The following is a 25,157-nucleotide window of genomic DNA, read 5'->3' as shown; positions in this document are numbered from 1 at the left end:
AAAGACACTTCATTACTCATGCTGGAATGCAGCCTCTTCATCAACTGAGGTATTACCGGAGAAGCATTTGTTTCCTAATCAAGTCTCAAAAATCTGTCTTTAAATAGAACTACCAACTTCCTCAAAGAAAGCCCCGTAATCCTCTACTGTGCTATTTTCTTTCTGTCCATGGGGTTCCCGCTAGCTTGAAAAAGCTCACAGAGCTGGCATTTCCATCAGCGCACACTTTACTCTGAAACTAGCAATTGCTGCCTGCCTTGCACGACACTCCCATTCCTACCCTGACCTCTTCCCCGGGAAGTGTATGTAGTGGGTGTCTCTTCTGCAAATGACCGCAGTATTTCATCAGTTATAGATCATCCTCCTCCTATTATTAGTCCATGTGGCCTGCTAACCAGTTTCGTCAACAACCTCCCTCTGCCGACCAACAAGGTAACCCCTTCACTGCTGCTGAGCTGCTTGAAGCCCCTCGGGCCATGCCCAGACCTGTTAAGAACATTAGCCTGACTTGGTCTGAGGTCCCTCAGCTTCCAGTCCAGACTCCAAAGCACCTTCTATCAAACTGTGCCCTATGGATTCCAGTTCCCACCAAACCACTGTTTTCAAAGAGAACAACAGTTTACATGAGGCAGAGTGCAGGGGAGAGAAAGGGAAGAATCAGCTCCCAGGAACCTGATAACTCATGGGGTAGGGCTGGAAACGGAGATCTCAGAAAGTGCGGGATGTTGAAATGCCTTTCTTCCTCCCCTCATGGCATTCCCCGTCACCCACAACTGAGAATGTGCATTCGCACCAACACGTACATACTCTCACTCCCCCGGGGATTTCTGAAAACTGGAGCTAAATTAGGGTCAGAAAACATTTAGTTTGCTTCATAATGGGCTTTCTTGATATCACAAAAATGGGCAGTATTTTCACAACATTTAGGCTGCAGCCAATTAGAGTACATCCTCTGGCTTCATAGAATTGATTCATGTAGCTTTAGTCAAGTCACATGCAGACAGCAGTACAAACTTTCTCATGCAACATAGTAGGGGAGAAAGGACTAAAAAGACATAAAATTTAAAAAAACCTGGACAAAAAGGATAGAAGAAAAAGGCCGAAAGTATAAGAGGAAGTTATGAGGCCAGATTTTAATAAAGAGAAGAATGTTGGGGGAAAATGATTAAGAAGTAAAAAGACCCCAAGCAAAATTAAAAGTCCATCATTGAAAAATTAGAAAAAGAAAAAGGAAGGTAAAAGGTGAGGAGGCAATAATGGTCAACTCAACTTATTAAAACAAAAAACAAAAATCTAGCATGCATGCCCATGAGGCCCTTGATTCAGAATATTTATCGACAATCTATTTGTTTCTAGTGACACTGAATTTCTGATAAAACAGAAAAGGTACATTTAATATGCTGAACCAGCTATTTGGAATGAAAACTGATTCCCGAACCCAAAGTACACAAGAGTGTACTGACTCCAAGTTCAATGTGTTAATATAAAATAGAATCAGTGTATTGTTTTCAATGACAGTCTGTTATAGCACTGTGATTCTCAAGTTTAGCAGAGTAACATCAGGCCTAGGTTTATAGAACTATCCAAGGTCTTAAATACCTGAAAGTTCTCTGACTACAAAGATGATTTTAATATTCCTAATCCTCTGATGTTAAAAACAATTTCCACCAGACTTTGATACACAAGTGGATAAATCATATGAAATTAAATCAATCTGTTCTTGGGGAGCTATCATCATCAGAGATTTAATGAAAAGCGTTAGCTTAGATGAATACTCTAATTATTACAGGCTAATATTTGTCCACAAAGAGGTATTTGTTACAGGATTAGTCAGAGACCAAGAGAAGCCTGAGACACCAATTCAATAATGGAATGCCTAATTAAATGTTAATGAATTCTAATTATAATGTGCTGCTTTCCCCTGCACATAATTTATTTACCGCAACTGCTTTTCGCTCGGTTCATTAAAGGAAATAAAAATATAATTACTAAAAATAAAGGGGGAAAGAAAAAGTGTGGTAAATTAGAACTTTTTCAATATGAAGAAATTAAGATGTAACAAAAAGTCTGATTTTGTTAAAAAATAAAGTCCTACTGAAGAAGATATAGCTATGGTCAATTGACACAGAGAAACTGTACATTTGTCCTTCATCCTTAATAGGTCAGTTGTTGCCCTTATGTGCTTATAATTCCATTAAGATACACATCCACCTAATTAAAAGTACTGATGAACAGTCTAGTAAGTGCTCAAAGAATCACGGCTGTCACGATGACTACAGATCTTGTGCTATAAGTCCAATGGACCAGTAAAACCATTCTAAATTAGAGTGTTACAAATTCTGAGAACAAGATTAGTTGGATCTCTTTTGCTTTTATGTGTATCATTTTAGTTCTGGGTTGTGGGTCAACTGAAATCTGTCAAAATATCCTTAAGAACAGCTCTGTTGTGACCACTTAGCTTCCCTTAATTCTCACATATAAATCTAAAACAGATCTTTACTCAAGCTATCTCAATCTGCAAAGGATTTATACTATATGAGAATCCATTATTTTTCTTTAACTTTTATTTTGAAGTAATTTCAGGTTTATAAAAAATGTTGCAAAGTACTAAAAAGACTTCCAGCAAACGTCACCCGCATTCCCCCAAGAGCTGGCATCTTACACGACCACAGTACCCTGGAGCAACACCAGAGCCTTAACCCTGGCTCTTGCTATTAGCTAATCTATATATCAAATTTTATTTGAATTTTGCTAGTTTTTCCACTATTTTTCTCTTTCTGGTTCAAGATCCAGTTCAAGAACCAATGTTGATAGTTATTTTGTGGAATGTTTTCAATTTGGTTTGTCTGGTGTTTCCTCATAATTAAATCAAGTTATGCATTTTGGCAGAAATACTTCAGAAGTGATGATGTCCCCTGCTCAGTGAATCATATCAGGATCTATTATCTTTTCAATACAAACTGATGCAACCCAGGATGGGTAACATTCACTTCTTACGTATGCATCATCATGCTGTGTTAATAATTATAACATCTCATAACATTCAAAGGTCATGTTTTATTATCCCAGTCATCTGAACTCTGGAATTTGATAACATATACTTTGTCTTCCTTCTCTAAACCTCTCAGCTCTTTATGTGAATTTCTCTTATAGTACTTATCATTTTTCTAGTTTACCGCTAAATGTTAATATCAAAATCATATTTCTCGAATTAGATTATGTATACTCCTCAGGGGCAGGCTGCATGTCTTTCTCATCTTTGTATTCTCCACATTGCTTTGAACATAGTGTTCAAATAGACACTCGTTACAGAAATGATTCCTCTGTGTTATGAAGACTAAGAAAAAAAAGAAACACACTGAATGCCAAACAATATGTAGGTACTTTCTCATATTATTTTACACAATACTCACAATAACCCCATGAAGTAGGTCTTACAACTCAGGTTGAATACCTTGCGCCCAAGGTTACAAAACCAGTCAGGGACAAGGTGATCGTTCTAAACTAGGTCAATCTGATTCTCAAGCCATGGGGTTAAGGTTCAAGAATTTAATACTGAGAGAGTTCAGAATTTCTCATTTTCTGTTTGGTAAAGTGAAGATCAGAGACAGTAAGTAATGTTTCAAAGAGGCTTAGAGCTGGCTGAATAAAAGACTAGATTTCGAAGCCGGTTTTCCCGCCTCCCAGCTGTAGTTAGCTCTTTCCACTGTATAAAAGGACTGGAGCAAAGGCCCCCAAATTGTGCTTTGGCATTCTCAATAAGCACAATTTTTCAAAAGTTAAAATCCGGGAGAATACAATTGGTCTTTACATTATCTTTTTAAAAAGTCTTTCGAAATGTTAAGTTTGGCAGCAAAAGCCTTTTAGACAAGGTTAAATATCTTAATTACAAATGTAACGGAAATACTTTCCACTTCTGAAACATAATACAAACAAAACGTCAAGTAATCAACATTTGACCACAGCGGAAGAAACATACTGTTCTAACTGATAATGTACCCATTGTAAAAGGACTGAGCTACATTTTCTTGCATATGGTTCTGAAAGGGAAAGTTTCCCATTACTCTTCTAGGTCTGATTATGAAGACCTAATTCTATTGGAAAGAATTATGGCTCACATGTGAATTTTTAAATTATTCCTTCACTGACCTGTAATAAAGCGAGAAATGGTGTGGTCTACAAATTGCTAGAATGAAGCAGGTTATCTTTTATTCCGGTGAGTATATACTGATTAAATTTGTTACTTAATAATATGAATAAACTTTCTTTTAGTAAGTATCTTATATATCCAGCCTGACAGAGAAAACTAAAGGTTTATAAGTGCGTAGAATGACTGTATAAATGGATATTCTCCTGTGGCTCATTTATCTCTGATGATAGTTTTATCTTTTTGGTGCTGCTACGTGGTCATTCTCATGACTCTTAGGCAACATTTCCTTTTCTCTCAAGGAAATACTGTTGCAGCTCGGCTAGACTCATGTATGACTTAAAGTGTCTCTAACTTGGCTCTCAAGTCTCCCTCTAGAGGTAGCGGCCACCTTTCTGAACTACAGATATGGATACAAAAATACTGCCCACACTGAAAAGTGAGGAAAAGCAACTTGATAGCAGAAGTAAATTCAATAAGACTCTCAAACACTAGCTTGCGCATTTAAAATGAAGACTAAACTTACATTCTGGGGTTATCTTTCAGTCTAGAAAATAGCTTAGTCATTCTAAGGCTAATTTGTCTCATATATCGCTGTGGACATAGCTTATTCTCACTTAACTTTCTGTTTGTGTGTGTCAGGGGGATCCTGCCCTAAGTTCCAAAGTAAAAGTCAGTGTCAAAATCAAACTAAGCCGACCCTGCTCTGGGGGTGGGGTCCCTGAGAAGACATCATTCTTGATCCTATTAGTGCTTAGAATGACTTAAAAGTAGTTGCAGAATCAGCTCTCCTATGAAGATAGGAGAATATAAATAAAAATTAATACTTGAGACTTCTAGAAATTGTCAAATACTTTAGGAATTCATCACTGAATCATATGAAAGCAGGAAGTTTTCATTTTTTAATTAATTTTTTAAAAGAATTTTTAGAAGTTTATTTGAACCAAACCAATGACATGTGCCAGGAAGCAAGATCTCAAATGTTCTTGAAGCAAGCAGCTTTTAAGCTCATAGTTTTTCCATTGTTTTTTAAAAACTCATTCACTCAATCAGGAATTTTACTAGATTATATAGGTTCTTTAATAATAATGACAGTATTATAATGCCTTTATATGTCATATAGCACTTAGTTCAATGTTGTGTCATAGGCATTCGATAAGTATCTGCTGAATGGATAACAATCATAACTGGCTTAATAAAAATGTCTCAGCCTCATAACAATAATTTTCGATGAAATATCAATGATATTAAATTATATCTTAAAATAGTAATTTTAAGCATAAGTGACTTTAAACTCATGACATATGCCCCAGTAACCTGGGATAATTAGTGACCAGCCAGAAAATTGGGTACTCACTTATTATATCTGAACTATAAGTCCAGTTGTATATGAACCTCAGTCATGTACCTGAGAGGAGTCGTGTGTGCCATTCATGCAAGAAACAGTAGGATGCCACTTGCTAAACTCCTATTTTAAAAAGTAACTAGGGAAGCTCTATTGGCAGCCAGTAGCCCTGGGAGATGACTTGGGCCACCCTTTATCTTATAAAGCTTGAGAACAGAGTAATTTCAGGGCCCTCTGGGGATTATGTTCATTTTAATAAAAACTTCAAATGTTTGGAAACATCTGATCAAATTAATGTCAATTCCTCCCCATGTCCAATGACGAACAACACAAACGTCTGCATGGTGGCTGTGGCGGAAGCTGAGGGTGAGAGCTGAGGACTAACAATGATTCCACCGGGTCAACATTAATGGAGTAGACTCACGGGGGTGCTCAGGCTGAAAAGAACTTAACTCTATTCGACCGGCCTAAAACAAGACAAAATTCTGACATTCATCAAAAGGGATCAACTATTCTTTGATTTTCTACATTAAATCCTTGTGAGCCACCTCCTAGAACACTTGTAGCTTGGGAGTAAGTTACGATGGCACTGCTGAATAGAAATGAAGAAGCTGGGAAGAAAGTAAGTTTGATATTAGACATATTTGAGATGACTGAAACATAGCTGAATAAAACCATCCAATCCATTCATTGGAGACACGGGTAGGCCAGACCTCAGGAGAGACGTGAGTCAGAAGCATAAAATGTGGGGCCATTAGCAAACAGACAACAGTGGTAGTCACAGGCATGGAGATGTAGAGAGAGATGAATATCACATGACATGACATGACATGACATGACATGACATGACATGACACAACGAGAGAAGAGCCAAAAGCAGAGGACAGAGCTTCGGAGAATGGCTTTTCCATTGGAGACCAGAAAAGGAAAGGAAGGCGGCAAAGGAGATCTAAAAGAGAAAAATTATGAGGAAAATCAGCAAGATGTAAATGCACTAGCAAAGATACCCACAAGATCTGGGCAAACCACATTTTTATCTGAATTTTCTGTAGGGCGATCATTCTGACTGCTGGTTTCGGGGCACTGACTGGGAGATCCTAAGTGTCTGCCGGGATGTCAGCAGCCTCTTGGTTATCTCTTTTGATCAACCTTCCCTTTGGAGAAATCACTCAGAATTCAAGATTTTGGCAGATAAAAATGTGAACTTGGTATTTAAACTGGCACTTTCAAAATACAAAAGGTCATTTAGAATAGTGATCCCCAACGTCTTTGGCACCAGGGACCAGTGTTCCTTATAAGAATCTAATGCCTGATGATCTGAGGTGGAGCTGAGGCCGTGATGCTCGCGCTCGGGAGTGTATGCAAATACGGATGACACTTTGCTGGTCACAGCCCAAGGGTTGGGGATCCCTGATTTACAGGACCTCATAGGACACAAAAGATACTGCTCATCCATTTTTTTACGTGGCACTATCTAGATTCATTCTGATCATTCACTAAAACTGCTAATGAACCCTTCTTTCTTTGAAGGTGGAGATTCAGAGTTATCGGAGGGAAGTAGAAATGTACATTTTACTTAGAAGTGGGAATTATGTCATCGATGAGAAAAAGTGCTATCAGAATTATTTTTAAATTTCATTTTGCTAAGCTGAAATTGCCTTCAATGTCTAAAGACTTTAGATATTTGAATACTTAATAAACATGAAAGCAATTTCTAGGAACAGCAACACACAGAAATCCGAAGAAATATACTAAAATGTAACATGCAAATTGGTCTGCTTTAGAATAAGTCTGCATACGGTGTCCTGCAGTGGTACATTTTACAAAGGAAATTAAATCCACGAAATTAACATTTTAATGAACCAGACAGACTACTGACGTCAAGACTACTTACTGACTGTGGCTTCCAGGTGGCCAACGAGATAAAAACGAAGCTACACCTTCAACTGTCTAGGCTAGGGGTGTCTGGAGATTATGACCGAATTTAAATTAGAACATACTGCTGTGTGTAAACATGTTTAGGCTAGCAAGTAGTCTCTGCAAACCTTGGCACCACAAATACTTAATCTAAAATACTGAAGGCACCACACACAGACACACACACACACACACACTGTCCTAAACCTGTGGGAAGCAATTATACTTTGAAAAACATTAAAACAGCTTTATCAGAATGATCCATCTTAATTGTGTTATAGGGCCAAAAAGTGTAAGAATTAATAGAGAGCTGACAGGTCGTCCACCTCTGTGAACATTTCAAGCACAGGAACACCTTGAGGCAGTCTTTTTCATCGCAGGCAGCTCTAATTTGTAGAAATGCTTTCACTATGTGAGGAAATTTGAGGCTGAAATTTATCCCTCCCTTTAGTTGTAGTTTTGTCCTCTGAAAACAAACAATATGATACTACCAGCTTTTGTGAATAACAATCCTTCAAATATTTAAACCAGGGGTCAATAAATTAAGGGAAGGGGCTAATACCGCCGGTGTGTGTACAGCCTGTAAGCTAAGAATGTTTTTGTTTTTTGTTTTTAAATAATTGAAAAGAAGTAAAAATATAATTTATGACATGTGAAAGTTATATAAAATCCAAATTTCAGTGTCCACATTTTTTCTTTTTAGGCAAGGTAACCTTTGGTTGACCTCACAGATTGCAAGGATTTTGTCAACTTACAATTCCTTATTTGTTTGTTCGTTTGTTTACACCTACAGCACCTGGTCTTCCTAGGTGGTCTCCCATCCAAGTACTAACCAGGCCCAACCCTGCTTAGCTTCCGAGATCAGATGGGATCGGGCGTGTTCAGGGTGGCATGGCCGTAGACCATAAGTAAAGTTTTATTAGAACACAGACCCACTCATTCATTTACACAATAACGGCAGCAAAGTTTAGTTGCAAAAGTAACCACATGGCCTGCACAGCCTAGAATATTTAGAAATGCTTGCCAAATCTTCTTTAAGCTAAGCCTCAGTTCTAAAGAACATAGGATGTGTTACCGTTTGTCGTTCTCCCTTCTAGGTTGCTGAGGAACAGGAATAGGGTGCTGAAAGGTCACACCGTCGTACCCCAGAAAAGACACACATCCCTTCTGCTCTGTCGAGGCCATAGCTAGTTGCACGGCCCTAACTAGCTGGACAAATATGCTTCCGTGTGCCCAGGAATGAGAGAAGAACCATATTGATGACATTAATAATGTTTACCATGGCTTATAATCAATACAAGAAGCAATCACCTGTCCAATTCTTCCCTAGTTTGTAATGCCATTCATATTTACCTCCATATAGTTAAACAAAATGCTTATACCGACATCTTAATTTTTTCCACTTATCAACTTCCTACTACAAAAAAAATGAAGATTTTCCACTTACACCATTCCTCCCCATATTTCCCTTCCTCCATAGTCCCAATATAGTCATGTCATAATTCTTGGTAAGGTTAATAGTGTTTACATTATATAATGCGGCAGACACAGTCACAGTGTAGTTGAATAGTAGCTACATTTTTTTTTCTTGTGCTACTAGTCATTTTCCTCAGAATTAATAATGACCTAATTTTTCTCTTAATTTTCTAGAGGCCTGCTATTAGTTCATCCCCGAACTCAGTTCGAAGTGTAAATCTCTTTCCAGTACATTCAAACACATCAGACCATCTATCAGTTTCACCACCTTGGAGACATCCTTCTGGGAACACTCCGTATTCCTGCTCTAGTCAGGACTGCAGTCATCAAGGCCTGCTGCGCAGCTATTCCCCCGGATCCCCCTTCGGCACCCTCTAAGATGCCCTTCCTGTGGTGGTCTCCTTGTCTCCCGTATCCTCTACTTTCACCCTTTTGGGTTTGCTTCTTTTGTTAGAATTCATCCTCCAGTAGTTCCCTAAGAAAGGTACAGGAGAGGTGAATTTTAAGATCTTGAACGGTTGAAAATGCCTATTATGTTCTTACACCTGAGAATTCATGGATATTCAGGATTCTTAGTTGGAAACCATTTTCCTTCCAAAAACGGAAAGCCTTTCTCTACTTTTTCTATCAGTACTGCTTTGGATAATGTGATGCTAATCTTTTATCTGTTGAATGTTATTTCCCCTCTGTGGAAGATTTTAGGATCTTTGTTTTTTCTCTGGTGTTCTGAAATTTAATAACAATTATGATTTGTGGTTGGTCTTTTTCTTTTGTTGTACTGTGTACTCACTGGGCTTTTTCCATCTAGACATTCATGTTTTTGAAAAAATTCTGGGATTTCTTGAATAATTTCTTTGATAATTTATCCCCTATAGCAAAGACTGCAACTTTCAGGAAATAATTTTTTGATTGTTTACTCTGTGCCAGAACTGTTTCTTACACATTTCTTAGTTTGCATTATATATTAAGCTTCTTATATACATATAATATGTATATATAATTTACATATATAATTTCACTGACGTGGCACAATAAATGTCGGGTAATAACTTTAATTCTTCATTTACCAATGAAATGATAAATCACCAAGGTCACACAGAAAGACATGGAATTATGATTCTAGTTCAATCCTTTCCTAATTGAAATGCTCTAAATTATGTTTTAATCTATGGCCATGCCTCCCTGAACACGCCCGATCCTGTCTGATCTTGGAAGCTAAACAGGGTCGAGCCTGGTTAGTACTTGGATGAGGGACCACCTAGGAAAACCGGCTGCTGTAGGTGTAAAGAAAATAAATAAATAAATATAAGTAAATTCTGTTTTACTGTCTCTGAAAGAAAGTTGTACAGTCCCCATTTCTAGAGATCTGCTAAACTTCCACATGATCAATTAACAGACAAAGGATGGGAAACCAGGGCTGGCCTCACACTGAGTTAGTGTGACTGGAAGGGCACCACTCAAGGATCGATGTGCACGCAAAGCCTCCCAAATAGGTGGTCGTGATGCTTAATTTTCCACCATTAGACTACTCACTCCTCCACTTCGGAGCATTAAAACGAAAGCTCCTGTTACTGAATGTGCATGATACACAGGAAGAAAGGCATTCTGGAGAAACGGCTGATTAGATTAATTAGATTAACCGGGTTGTGAAAAGCTCTGCAGAAATGAGACACAGGCTGCTGATTCTGATAAGTCTGGAGGACAGAACCACCCCCAGAGCATGTGTGTCCAAGGAGAAGTCTCAGATGCCAAAAACAGCAGGATCTCGGTCAAGGGTGCGGAGTGCAGAAACAGTATACGGTGACCTCTGGAACCGCACTTCTTTAACCCTCTTACCAAAGGCCGGCTTCATGAAAGGACTTCCCAAAGTTCTCTAACTCTTGGAGTTGAAACACTTTGGACTTGTTTGGGGCAGAAGGAACAAACTATACCTCTTCTGAGGGGCATTTCTAAGTTGTTGGTAGGATCCAGTAAGATCCACAGCAGCAGAAAGTGGTCACGGTTTTAAAAGCTCAGCAATCTACTCTCTACTCTGCCTTACTGTTAACAGGGCTGCAAAGATCATCGCTATCAAACCTGCGTATCAGCCCATTATTTCCTGGTGAAAACCCTACAGGTCTTCCTTGTGTCTATCTGATTAAATCAAACTACTGTCGCCTCGCACTAGAAATTCTCCTAAGAAGCTGAGTGATACCAACCAACCGGTTCCCTCAACCTGACGAGAGGTTTGGCAGCCGCCTCTTTCCCTCATCACTTCTATTCACCCTAACAGCTCACTGTGGAAGTTGGCCCCAAATCCATCGTGTTCTAAACTTTATGCTATTTCTTTCTTCATTTTGGAAATTTATACAGTTTAACGATTATTTTATATGCTATACTAATTGAATTACACTATTTACAAAGAACTTACATGCAACATTTATATCCCTTTGTTGGTAAGTCTCTGGCACTGTATTAGAAAAAAAAACAATAGAAACCTTGCCAAATAACTTAAATCTTTTCATTAAAATCTATTATTTTCTACATTTGCTAACCTTGGGATATGAAGTTTGCACCACTGACCATGATAAATGAGCCCGTGCTAAACTAGTCATATTCATGTGAACACTGAAAAGTATTTACTGTTGAGAAGTTAACTGGCCCACATGGGATTAAACCCACAATCTTGGTCTTATTGGTCTTTAACCAAAAGAAATAATATACTGAAGTAAAGTTAGTGTTCTGCTTTGGTTGTTTTACCACTTCAGTAATTATCTTCACTCACAGAGCAACTCAGTGTTGAAAAATTGCCCAGAAATATTACAACAGTTCTTGGCATGTAGTAAAAAATATTTGAAAAGGGATAACATACCATATTCAAATTTAGAATCCCAAAATTCAGACTCTTCTGGAAAGCTATGCAGACCTATTATTTGAAACCCTTGGTATAAATATCACCTTGATATAAATAAAGCCTTCTAACATATTATTTTTAAATGTACCTATTAAGGTCGGCAAAAGCTGACCTGATGAATGCTAGTTAAGGATGAAACAGGGCAGACAGGTGAGAATGGCGCTGCAGAAAGGGGCAGGTGATCTAGCTGGGAATGGGCACAATGTGTTCAGGAAGCACTGAGAATCCAAGTTCAGCAGAATGAAGACAAGGTGGAGGCATCTTTGTGTAGCTCAAGTTAGTGCTAACACAAAACTGAAACATTAGTGAATTGAATGAATAACTAAAGTTAATTCTAATATAAACACCAAAAAGAGAATGGGCCTAAGAGACAAGGAATGGAAAACCAGATAAGCAAGAAAAAGGTCAGGGCCATTGTACACTAGTAATGATGTATTACAGAGCAGTACCTAGAAAGAAAATAAAAGATGGGAGAAATTCAATGATGAGAAATGGGTGTATGCCAGACAACACAATGAAAACCGATTCTAAGTTTCATAGAATAAAAGATACATAATAAACCTCTCATTCACAAAAGACTATGATTAAAACTGGTCTTTAAAGAACATAAAAGAGAAGGAAAAAAACATCAAAGAACAACAAACAAAATGTACAGGCAATCATTTTTGAACTAGCATTATCAAGATAATAACCTTCGGGTTCATGATTTATAGGGGAAATACATATAATGCTTATTTTATGCTTGATTAGACTATTTGCGTATTATATAACAAGATTCCAATATGGTACAAATTTTATAGAAACCTTTAAAAATATCCAGTGAAATTTGCTTCGGTTTTTTTTTCCTAGAGAAATATTACGTATTGTTTCATTTCAATTAAAATGGAATTCCTGAGACAAGAGTAGAAAGAAGGGGGTTCACAATTTTATACATTGTGCTGAGAAATAAAAGACCTTGCCACACGATGGTCAATCCAGTAGAAATAACTGTCCCCTTTGGTGTAATGCCTGGGAACTCTGATTCTGAAAAGGTGGTATACACCCACACACACATACACACACACACACACACACACACACAAGGAATCTTAGTAAATAAGAGAAATTAAACAGCAATAACAACTTGATACAAATTAAGAAGAGCAAGCCAAAAAGTGAATTCATAAAAGAGCTCTAATCAGGGATTATGTTCAACTAATCGATTATCAAGATGAGTAAAACGTTTAGAGTAGAATCTCAATAGTGAGTGTATGGGTGTTCATGGTAAACGTCTTTGAACTTTGCTGTATGTTTGAAATTTTTCAAAATAAAATGTTGGATAAAAACTAGGTGAACTATTTAAATACAGAGCAAAATGTTATCTTGCACGAATGAGTTTATGGAATTTTTATTTTTCCTTAATTTTTATTAGAATAACATATAAATTAAAAAGTCATATAGTACAATAAGGCTTATAACAAAAAATAGCAGGCCCCTACAATATCCCTGAGTTTCTATGTCCTAAAAACAGAAGCGTGAGATTATTAAAACTTTATTAAAATAAAAAACATATTTTTTGTAGGTTTTCTGTTCGTTTGTTTTGAAAATGAGTATAAGGGGAAATTAAACTAGCTGGATAATCATGGAGTGACAAAATTTGAGAATTAGAATTTTACATGTTGTGATGAAACACAGGAATGTCTCCTAAAATGATGTCACAGAAATATCTTCTGCATATGACTGGAGTAGGAGTGAAGAAATCAGTGATGCGCGGGGAGCCCAGAATGGCAGGGGTATCTTAGTGATGCTGCTATACCTCAGGCAAGCGAAAGAGGAGACAGCTCAACTGATGAAGACGCCGAAACGGTTTACTAACACCTGAAAATTTATATCTTGTCCGACCCACTGATTAAAAGTTCGACCTGAGTAAAATACTACTTGAAAAGACTAGATTATATTTCTTTGAAATTTGTTTCAGGCACAATTTTCTATCCTCCAACTAGGTAGATGCTAAGATCAATCCCAGGTAAACATAAGGGTGAATGCCATTTTGCCAGATTTAAAATTTTTTTTTCATAATGGAGTTTGTGGATATACCAAGTTTTAAGTAATACGGTCAAATTCTTGATTAGCTAGCCAGGGACACTCTTTTTAAAAAGGAATGTTAAATTCTAATTCATTCATTCTGCCAAAAATTAAAATGAACAATTTACCAAGCATAGTAAAAGTATTTTCTTGAACGTGGCTTTTTTTTGGAAAGACAAAATATAATCAATCTGATATTTTACTGAACTTTCAGTATAATATTCTCTTAATAGTGTTAGTATTCCCTTAATAAAGTTTGAGACTCATTTAATTTTGCCTGAGGTGATGTAGACTACTGGAAATAGCACTGAATTTCTTGGTTATACATTTATACGAAATGAAAGAGTTAAAGTAGAAAGGTAAAGAGATGATGGGCAGGAAGGTGGACTGATATGAAGTTAAATAACACGAAAGTCCAGGAGATACAAAATAGACTGCGCTCTATTAATTTTTTATCTAGTCCAACTTTGTCATGCAAAACAAACCTTATTTTAGTATAAATGTAAAATATACCTTCATTATCAAATAACGAATGTGGTTGACCAGGAAAAACTTCTTAGAGACATAGAACGACACCCTAAACTATTTTGTTATACAGAATCACAGAAAGGTCAGATCAGGCAACATTAAAATAAGAATGAGCATTAGTAGTAAAAGTAATTCTTTCCTGAGGGAGTCTTAGACCTAGCTCATTCGTTTTATCTCACAAGAAGTAGGTTTTCAAGTGCTGAGGATGATTTTTGAATAATAACTTTATGAGATATATCTACTAAATTCCTTATAAAATTAACTATCAGTGAATGCTTTATCATAAATGTTGAATGTTGGTTTTGAAGGGATATATGGAATGTATAGCCCATATGCCAGAATATACTGATATAGTGGATGTGGCTTTAAATTAAGAAAGTCCTTTAACTAAGCCTTTACAGCCATTTATTGGTGAGTAAGGAGTTCAAGAGCTCTTTAATTTGGATTAACTGTGAAGAAGAGGAACTGTTTTCCACTTCAGATTTCTTCAAGAATGACATCTTTGTTGCTTCAAGTATATTTTGTTAAAGCAAAGTGCTAATAGCAGATTGGCAAATAGTTCTATTGTATGTACTTTAATAAACACATGACTCTTTTATTATCGTTTGTAATCAATCAACTGAACATATTTAAATGAATGCGATGAAAGGTATGAAATGGATCAAACAACCCTCCAACAGTTTTCTTCACACTGTTCTCTGCTTGGCAACCCCCTTCTTCATACATGAAATGATATATTTCAGTCCTGTTCTATAAACAATGTAATTCATTCTGAACTGAGAAAGTCACATTAATCGGGCTTCACTATACATGAATATAACTATTAAGTTACGGGAGAAAAATAATGTTTTCTTATTAATCGAATTGATTATTTACTATTGCTTTCTATTAATAAGTTTGGGTTCGTTTCTTTGTTTCAACACTCCTTTTCAAGGTGTGTGTGGGAATGTGGGAAAGGGCCGGGAGAGGGAAGAGTAGGCAGCGCCCGTCCACCCACATTTATAAAGTGCTTGGTAAGTGCTCAGGAGCTGGGATCACAAAAATGAATTAATAACTCACGACGTTAACAGTCTGTAGGTGAGATAGGCATGTAAGAATTTTAAGACACAGAAACCATGAAAGGGAGGAATGAATGACTACTGTGAAGGAGGCGAGGAAGGGAAAACTCTAAGAGCAAAAGCCACACCCAGGTTTCAAGGTATAAGTTTTCACCTCTACACTGAATGGCGTATTTAAGGCAAAGAGAGACAAAGAAAGATGGAATGGTGTAGTGTGTTAGTAATTATTCTTGTTTGTCTCTCTTAAAAACCTGTGGTCTTTAGGCTATTAGAGAAGACAGGTTTGAGTTTTATTAACTATTATAGTTTTAGGGCCTGGTTGTAGTAGGTGCTCAATAAAACTTTTGTAGAATTATTTCCTCTATCACTTACCCTAACATTCCAAATATAACACATAAAATACTTGTTTTTAATGTTTGTAGATGATAACCTAAATTTTAAAAATAACAAAATACTTTCAAAAGGACTTTCATTTGATGACCTTATAGAATGGAGCATAGTCTAGTTAGTTAGTTCAACGTTAGACTCAAAGCTCAGCAGCTGAAATCTGTACTTGAACAGATAATTAGTAATAATTATGATGTATTTATGGAACACTACGTGTGGTCTAGGGATTGAGCTAAGCTCTTTACGCAGATTATGTTATTTGTTCCTGACAATAATCCCATGAGGCAGGTATCCTCATTTTACAGATGTGATGGGGATAGTTTAGCAAGTTGGTCACCATACTCTAGTTTGGGAAGTAACATTTTTTTCTTAGATAGTTGTAATACATACATTTCAATCATACAAACTGTTTTTTGCAATGCGTTAGATTGTGAAAGGAGCATGCTCTTCTATCTGCTGATTGACGAATGCAAAGCAAACGGTCACCAGCTGTACAATTTTACCTCTAAGTTGAAGGACTGAAAAGAAAGGAAAACTTCATTCATTAAACTTATAACATCACAGTATACTTTGATGTTACAAGTCATATAGTGTATTTCATCAGTGATATTTAGACAAGTAATGGATGGCATATTAATTAGCTTTGACCAGGCATATCCTTGATGGTTTAATAGTACTTACTATTTTTTATTTTACTGATATTTAGCACTCTTGAATCTCATTTTGTGTATGTAAAAATAAATTGATCTGGCCCTTCTGTATGCTTCAGTATCTGAGTTTTCTATGTATATTTAATATATTTCCATGTCGCCACCTGCTGCTAGCTAATTAGTTACTGAAACTCTTACTGAGTTCCAAACAGTGAAACATAAGATGATCTATCTGTTTTAATGTCAAGTTTCCATTTCAAAGTAAATGTGTAATTTGCTTATTAATTTCCCTCCTCTGTGTAGGAGCCATGCCTCACCACTCCCAACATACACAGTAGGCCCACCTTCACGTAGGAATGGGTGATGAATAGATTTACTGCCTCTTGGAAGGCCGAATCAAATATCTTATTCTTTCTAATGCTTTCTTTCACTTTTAGAAATCAAGTGATTTCCTTGCCACCTGTAAATTTAGCTTCAGTTAAAGAGTAACTAAGCAGTTACCTTTTTACTTATCTGAAAAGCAATCTCTCAAAAGCCCTAGTATTAAAAGGTTAATGGCGACAGTTTACAGAAAATAGCTGGCAAAAACTATTTTTAAGTGATGTTTTAAGCCACGTCTTCACCCACAAATGTTCTAGAATCACTAGAAGTTCGTTTGGATGAAGGCCGTTCTTATGCAGAAGGATCAGGATCCTTATAGACCAGCAGGTTCCAGACATCTTCTCTCAGTAAAGTCTAAGAGTAGAATGAGTATATAAGTGAAATCAAATGCACCAGAAGGGCAGCCCGAAGGCAGATGGCCTTGAACTCTTGCTCATGAGGGAACATAACTGTCACCTCTGTTTCAAAACAGTTCGATAAAATAGAACTGAAAATGCCACACCGATGGCAGAAATCACCTCTTACCCTGAATTACCCCTCGAATGTCGAGATTTAGGACACGGGATTCTTTTCAAATGCTGGATGGCAGCAAAAAGAATCCTGGCCCTTCACTAAATATTTGTCAAAGATGATAAAAACTTGGAAGAGCAATAGCAGACCTAAAGGGAACTACAAAATTACTGGGTAAAAGTCATTCCTCATAGATACTTTAATATGCTTTGGATAGCAAAGATAAAATAGCTATTTATAGTTGTATCTATCCATGTGTACATACATTTGTACTTTTTTTGCAGGGTAATAAATTCAATTCACTCTAATAATACTAGTGCTGAAAGAACAGACTTCTCATGTCAATAGGAATTGATTTAGGAATTCCTTTAATTTAGGAATTAGGTGAACAGAAGAAAACGATATTCTTATTCAGTTGTATGTCTAATTTAAATCTTTAGTAGATGGTAATACACTGTCCTTTCTTCTCTTTTTTCTCCTCAGCATGGCACCCCTCAGTTATTCTCCAGGCTTAGGACAAATACACATTCCTGTTATCACCCTTGCCTCAACTCATCCAATTACAATTGAAACAGTCGGCCTCCAGCTATGTTATAGAGGCCGCGACACTGTATCCTAGAAGAACTATTGTAATCGTGCTACACGCACTGATTAGAAACCCCAGAGAGATGACATTTTGTTCTCAATAAAACTAAATGTGGAACAATTATTTCAATTGGAAGACATATAATAACATTTAAGAAGTGTTCTGAAGTTCACTGTCATGAAAGCTATGGCAGTAGGACATCTCGGGTGAACCTGAGATTTAATATCTGATGAAGAACAGGCCAAGTTGCTAAAGGATCCAATTGCCAAATAACCAATTTGCAGAATTTACAAAATGTACTGTTTACCGAAATCTTGTTAAACTATCAAGTTTGTAGCGATTCATATTGGAAAGGAAATATTTTTAAAAAACTTTTGAGGACTTCTGCAGTTTTATTTGATGGGATTTCATTGGGTGTTTTATTAATTTGCTACATCTGGACAAAACTGAAGTGGATGGGGGGACAGAAAGGAAAGGAGCGTTTGAAGCCTCAGAATCCTGGAGCTCTGGCTCCAGACAGAGGCACCGGTATGACTGACAGAACTGTTCATCCACTTCCTGCTCCCCACCCTCATTTACATGCATGAATGATACAGCAGTACAAAAAGGCCTCTGAGGAGGATGTTTGGGGCCTAGCCACAGGAGAAGAAACTGGTAAAAAGGGCAGGAAGAGTAAAGCAAGGTTTGTTTTGTTTTGTTTTGTTTTTCCTTCCGCGAGGATTAGGTCTGACTCCCAGGGAGAGAGAAGATTAAAAGCGGAAGGAACTCTTTCCAAGGAGGACATCCATCAGGACAGAGGGAGTGCAGCACCCTCTAGCCCTCGGGGGGGGGGGGCTGGCAGCTTGGGGAGCATACAAAGCCATGCCCTAGGCGGTGAAGCAATATCTCGGGGCCCGTGCCAGCTGTGAGATGACCTGATCAAGGTGGCAATACACATGAGCAGACTTCCCACCGGGTCGGAACCCCTGAGACAGAACTACTCGGACAGTTTTGGCAGACACCAGAGAGAGATGCAGAAGCCCGGCTGGGGGGCTCCAAGACAGCGCTTCCTGGTGTTAACGGGACCGCACTGCATCTTCGGGCTAGGAAGATGGGGACATCTGGAATGACACAGCAATTTAAAGGCTGGCCAGTTACCTTTTAAACATTTTTCTTGGATAAAAATTCCATTAGAATTGTCCCACTTCTACTAGAATTAAACTATCTAAAAGGAAAGCTGTTTGGGGGGAAAAATGTTTACCATAAACAACTGAGTTCTTCATACTATAGATACTGAAAGGAAAGAGAGGGAATTATAAACTGTTCGAGTTTTGCTTAACTCTTTTATACCATTTAGTTTCCATTTTCTTTTATTCCTTTATCATCCTACTCTTTTGAAAAATTAATTGGGATAAGCCTATGTTTATAGATATAAAAACATTATATTACAAGAGGATTTTTCAGACTTCAGAACGTCAAAAGATAACTTAATACATCAAAGTTTGTATCTTCAGATGTTAGACTTTAAAATTCAGTACATCTAGTTTCTATTTAAAGTTTCCCTAGTGTGTTTTCTATTTCTGAGAAATTTTATAATAACAAATACAGTTACTAAAAATAATCTCTTTGAAATTACAGTAACCACATGGGAAAGATGTTACATTCTGTAGTCTCAACATTATTTTTTTAAAAAAGCACTACCATGTTTAAATAACCACAAATTGCTTAAAACATTTATAAACAAAGTAAACTGAAGTTCCTAAAATCTCAGAAAATCATGAAATCTTAGAATTGCAAGAAATCTCAGATGTCTTGTAGTTCTATCTAGTTTATCCTCTTCCCCAATTCTCCATAAACTCTCCTCAAGGCAGGGGATGTTTCTAGAGGAAGGGACTGCCCATCAGAGTCAAGTGTTAGTGATGGGGCAAGAAGGGACAAGATCTGGGTTTTACAACCAGGTGGTCACTTGAAAGACTTCAGGTTCCATGGAAGATAAGAGGTGGAAGACTGACTACAAAGCATTGTGAAGTTATTAGGGATAAGGACATGGTGACAGAGTTGACAGCTCTTCTAAAAAGCCTGTGTCTGCAGGAAAGAAAGAGGTAGAATAAAAGCTGGAGTAGGGATGGGGATAAAGAAAAACTGCATGATAAAAAAAAAAAACCCACATCCGTGTAGATGTAAGTTTTTCTTTGTCTTTTTACAGACTGTCTGAATGTCATAAATGCTGAGGACAAGGAACCATTAGTAAGTTAGAGCTTAAAGACATGGTTAAGAGAAAGGAGATAAACTTTAGAGTGAGGTTTCCTGAGACGGCAGGAAGGTACAGGATCCAGTGTAGAGCTGGGGAAAAATGAAGTTTGACACAGGAGGAGGATCTCTTTCATTACAACAGGAAGAAATATTGAATGCAGACTCAGGTAATCTGCAGGTTCGAAGGAAGAGAGGGTAGTTTTGAGATAAGAAATTATACTGGGTTGAATAGTGTTTCCCTAAGTTCCTGTCCAGTAGAACTTTAGAATGGGATCTTATTCAGAAATAGGGTCTTTGCAGATATAATTAGTCATGATGAGGCTGTACTGGATTAGAGTGAGCACTAAATCTAGGATGACTGGTATCCTTATTAAGAGGAGAGACACCAGGAAGGCCATTGAAGATGCAGACACAGAGACTGGAGTTATGTTATCATAAGCCGAAGAATGCCAAGGATTGTTGGCAGCCACTAGAAGCTAGACAAGTCGGGGAAGGGTTCTTCCCTAGAGACTTCAGAGGGAGTGTGGCTACTAACGTCTTGATATCAGGCTTCTAATTTTCAGACTGTGAGAGAATTTCTATTGTTTTAAGCCACCCAGTTTGTGGTAATTTGTTACAGTGGCTCTAGAAAACTAATACAGCAACCAAGAATTTATTTTGTAGAGATCTGCATAGTTGGGGGGATGATCTCCATCAGAGCTCAAAACCAGTGTAGAGAGAGTGGGCAGCTGGCAAAATGCAGGACTGCACCTCTGCCAGATGCGGGCGACAGGGCTAAGGTATTGGGGATACTGGCAAGACTATGGCTTTAAAGGGTGGGCTACAGAGTGTAACTGGGATGGGAGAAGAGAGGGAAGGCAGCAGGATAATTATGACTAGGGAAAAAGGATAAAGGCATTAAGGGAAAAGAGATCTTAATGAGAGTAAAGAATGGCTATGGGGGGAATAACTTTTGACAGTTGTAATGTAAGAGATTGTGGTCAGAGAATAAGATGTTCATGCAGACGGTGAATCACCTAAGAGAAAGGCTAGAGTTTTTGAAAAACAGTGATGTTGATTCCTTATCAGGACAGCAGTTGGTTCTTCATTTCCCACTGCCCCGCTCCCCTGCCCTGTCATCCATGGGTACCAAATAACATTGTTGGAAAGATCATTGATGCTTCGTGATGTGCCTGAGAAGCAAAGGACATCGCTGAAGTCAAAAGACATTTATATTAGAGTTTAAAGTAAAGCCAGTTCTAATGAAATCTAAAGTAAAAAGAGTCAGCCTAATTATCCTTATGAAAAGATGTTTTTGCTAAACTGCATCAGCAACCATGACCAAATTCTGCTACTTGGAAAGGACATTGTCCAATTACAATGAACTAGAAAACTGCAACAAGAAATCCAGAGACTCTTCCAAAATAGCTCAGAGTTAATGGCCATCTGCCATTAATCTCTATACAAAGCAGCAATCTTTAACCTTCTTTAAGGCTATGGTATCTGTACCTACCAAACATATATCTTGAATAGATTCACTAAGTCATCAAGAAGTCCTCTTTATTACTAAAACCATTCTAGATATGAATTGGCTAACCAGAATAATTAACCACTGCAACACAAAGCTAGTTTTGGCGGTATGTACCGAGGGCTGGAAACAAAGAAAGATCAAGGTAGCCAACAGGCTCATAGTGTAGAAGAGCAAGGTCTGTATATGCAAGTGCACCACTAGCTGGCATGCCGTAACACGAGTGCTGTTAAACTGCTGTAGGAATTTAGGGGAAAGAGAGACTATTTCTGGCTGACAGAACCAGGAAGCTTCATGGAGGAAATGGCCACAACTAGAAATGACCCCTCTTCTCTCATCTTCTCGTCCACTTCAAAACTCCCTGCATGTTAATTTTGGTAGGAAAAACAAAACAAAGCTAAGATCCTGAGTGATTTCTAAGCAAAATCTCACATATATACACCAAAACAAAGAAGCCTGAAAAAGCCAATGTGTGGAAATAACTGTATAGGAAGAAACTGCCACAGAAATGATGGCGCTTTGCTTGGCAAGATTCCTTTTCCTCTTTTCTCTGCATTTTATTCACTCCACTTGATAATCTACTGGCCTACTCTGAACACGTTCAGCAGATAAACCTCGAATCTGAGGGTTGTATCTGTCCTGACCACCCTTCCCCCAGGAGAGAGCACGTTTTAGCACTGTCTGTCCAGAGACTGCACTGGGGGTTGAGGGAGGAAAACCTGGATATAAGTGGATGGACTGACACAAGGAAAAAATTCGAGTATGTGCTCTCCAGGCCTTGGGTAGGGGCAATGGCAGTCAGAGGACAAGGCTGCAATTGTGATGCAGAAAACCCTTTATTGCACTTGAACGAAACAATGAAGCCCATGATCTTGGAGTTCGAATAAGTGGAATATGAGTCGACTGCCATCTGTATCTCTCTATGTCTAACATGGCAAAAGAGGCATTAGAAGTATCTGAGAAACTTCCAGTTTAGCTCCTCAAATGAATAATGCCAAATAAAGTTCTGAAATGCAAATTAAGATCTAAATACTGAGTTTTATTTTAACAATAAGCCACAACAATGTACTTCTGATACCCAACAAACAGCTAGTTACATCTGTTGGCTAACTTAGCTATATATTAAGTTTGTATGGGCCAGCACATTAGATAAAATCGCCGAAATTAAATTAGAGTATAAATAAAATAAACTGGTTCACAGAGTGAAAAATGATCAGCAGAATATGAATATCGGAATTATTAAAAATTCTGAAGTGATAGACAAAGAGGCTGACCTTGGCGAACATGGCACTATGGGCAGCATGGAGCATGTGGGCCGTGGCCTGCTGCCCGCATGCCACCTTGGCACCTGCCGGGGCCCTGGGGCAGGTGCCTGAAGGATGTTGCACACCAGCCCCAGTCTACTCTCCATGTGTAAATGCAGAGAAACACGAATGAACAACCCCAGAAAATGGTATCATAATAGTGGGAATCGGCAGTTTTGCACAGGAAGGCTTAGGAGATGTTGTTTACTGTTGTTGGCCTGAAGTTGGGCCAAAGTTGAACAAACAAGATGAGTTTGGTGCTTTGGAAAGTGTGAAAGCTGCTAGCGAACTCTATGCTCCTCTATCAGGAATAACTGATGGTAATGAAGCTCTTGCAGAAAATCTGGGACTTGTCACTAGGTCTTCTTATGAAGACGGCTGGTTGATCAAGATGACACTGAATAACCCTTCAGAATTAGATGGAGTAATGAGTGAAGAAGCATTTGAGAAATACATAAAATCTACCGAGGAGCGAACGTGGAACCCCCTAAAGTAGTATGAAACAACTTTATCTAGAATAGTTGTCTTAAATTAGCGGCTGATAGGAGAGTTAAAAGAGAAACTTTTAGTAATATCAATGGAAAAAGAAACTACAATGCTACTGGAAGAAAATATCCCTTAACTTTCTAATGATTGCGGAGAAACATAATATGCATCTTTTCTACAACACCCTATGATTTTTAGACTAGGCCACGGTTACATTTAGAATTCCTGGAATAATTTATGGTAAAATCCAGCTATAAAAATTATGTAATTTGAGGATAACGACATTGTTATCTTAAGCTTTATATAATATTACAACTTACTTACATCCATCCATCTGGATTTGGGACAAAATATTTAATGATCTTTCCACTGGAAACAACTGGCAGTGGAGAAAAGTTTTTGTTACTTGCTACAGCGTCAGATGATGAACAATACTGTCTTAATTTTGCAATATACTGCATTTGCCGGTGCTATTTTTACACAGTGAAGCAACAGCCTTGGAGCAAAACAAGAAAGTTTAATAATAAAACATTCAACTTCTTCAAAAAAAATTAATTAATAAAAGGATGACCTTTATAAGAGAACAGCAATCTTCTTCAATTTATGAAATGTTATGAGCTCCTAGACAATGGGAAGCAAGGCTTTATAAAGCTAAGAATTCTCAGGCATGCTCCAGCATATTTTGTGCGAAGTCTAACATTGCCATTTTCTGTAACTGCTGCCTCCTTGTTTTCCCCGTGAGTTCTCCTCTCCTAGTCAAATCTTGTAGGGCCAGCAGTATATGATGCTAATGTTGGTACACAAAGTTCCTTCAGCATAGCACAGTGAGTCAATAAGATACTAAAAACAAATTTCAAAAGGAAGCCTAATCTTTGGGTGTGTGGTACATTATGGCATTAGTACCCTAACCATTAGAAAAGCCAAGATAAAAGCTCCATGATTAAAAAAAAAAAGTTTGACACAATAGAGATTGTGCTTGGCGTAAGCTCTTCATGCCTAGGTGAATACGAATAAGCCAAATACTAAAACTTGAGCCACCAAGTTAATCATCTACAAATACAACATATTTCACTGCTATTGTGAAGGAGAAGTATATACATATAAAATCTTTAAGTTGATGCCTGTGAGTTATTAGCTGGCCAAAGATTTCTAACAAACATTACCTTCCTATAGAGGTCCACTGCTCTTATACAATTTGGTTGTGGTGAATTTGCTTCATTCATTAATTTATTCATTCATTATTTATTGAACAACATAGCAGCCCTACCTTAGGCAGACAGAAACAGAAACATTAATACTGACAAACCCGTGACCCTTGCCCCAAAGGGAATTAAAATCCAGAAAAGCAGATAAAATATATTTGCAAGTTATGTGATTCTTAGGAGTGGTTCGATTGCTATGAAAGACTGGAGGGGGACTGACAGCACTTTCTGAACAGATCACGAAACAATCTACCTGAGCTGAGCAGGAGGGACAGGCAGACTTGATAAAAGGCAGAAGAAATGGGAGTGTTGCAGGTGGTGGGAAGGAGGAGGCCAGTGCAGGCAATGGGTCACCGCTCTGGATGGAGCTTACGGCTGTGGTGGAAGCCAGACTGGGCCTGTGCTCAGCACTGCTTTTACTTGTTTTCATCAGCTTCCTTTTCTCATTTCCACAGCACCTATTCCAAACTCTCAATGAATAGCT

At 37.8% G+C, this 25,157-nt stretch overlaps 1 protein-coding gene, 1 non-coding gene and 1 pseudogene across 3 annotated transcripts in view; 1 reads left to right on the top strand and 2 right to left on the bottom strand.

Moving 5' to 3' along the window:
• LCLAT1 (lysocardiolipin acyltransferase 1) overlaps positions 1 to 25,157 on the bottom strand; it is a 150,521-nt gene that overhangs the window by 29,617 nt on the left and 95,747 nt on the right. The window lies entirely within an intron of this gene.
• Positions 8,194 to 8,312, bottom strand: LOC118605617. The gene has a single exon (XR_004952235.1). It is a non-coding gene; the product is annotated as a 5S ribosomal RNA (ribosomal RNA).
• Positions 10,050 to 10,168, top strand: LOC118606219 (annotated as a pseudogene).

This window comes from Rousettus aegyptiacus, unplaced genomic scaffold (genome assembly GCF_014176215.1).
Source record: "Rousettus aegyptiacus isolate mRouAeg1 unplaced genomic scaffold, mRouAeg1.p scaffold_m13_p_7, whole genome shotgun sequence".
Lineage (NCBI taxonomy): Eukaryota > Metazoa > Chordata > Mammalia > Chiroptera > Pteropodidae > Rousettus > Rousettus aegyptiacus.
Note: the sequence above shows the minus strand (reverse complement) of the source record. Positions and strands in the feature narration are given on the sequence as shown.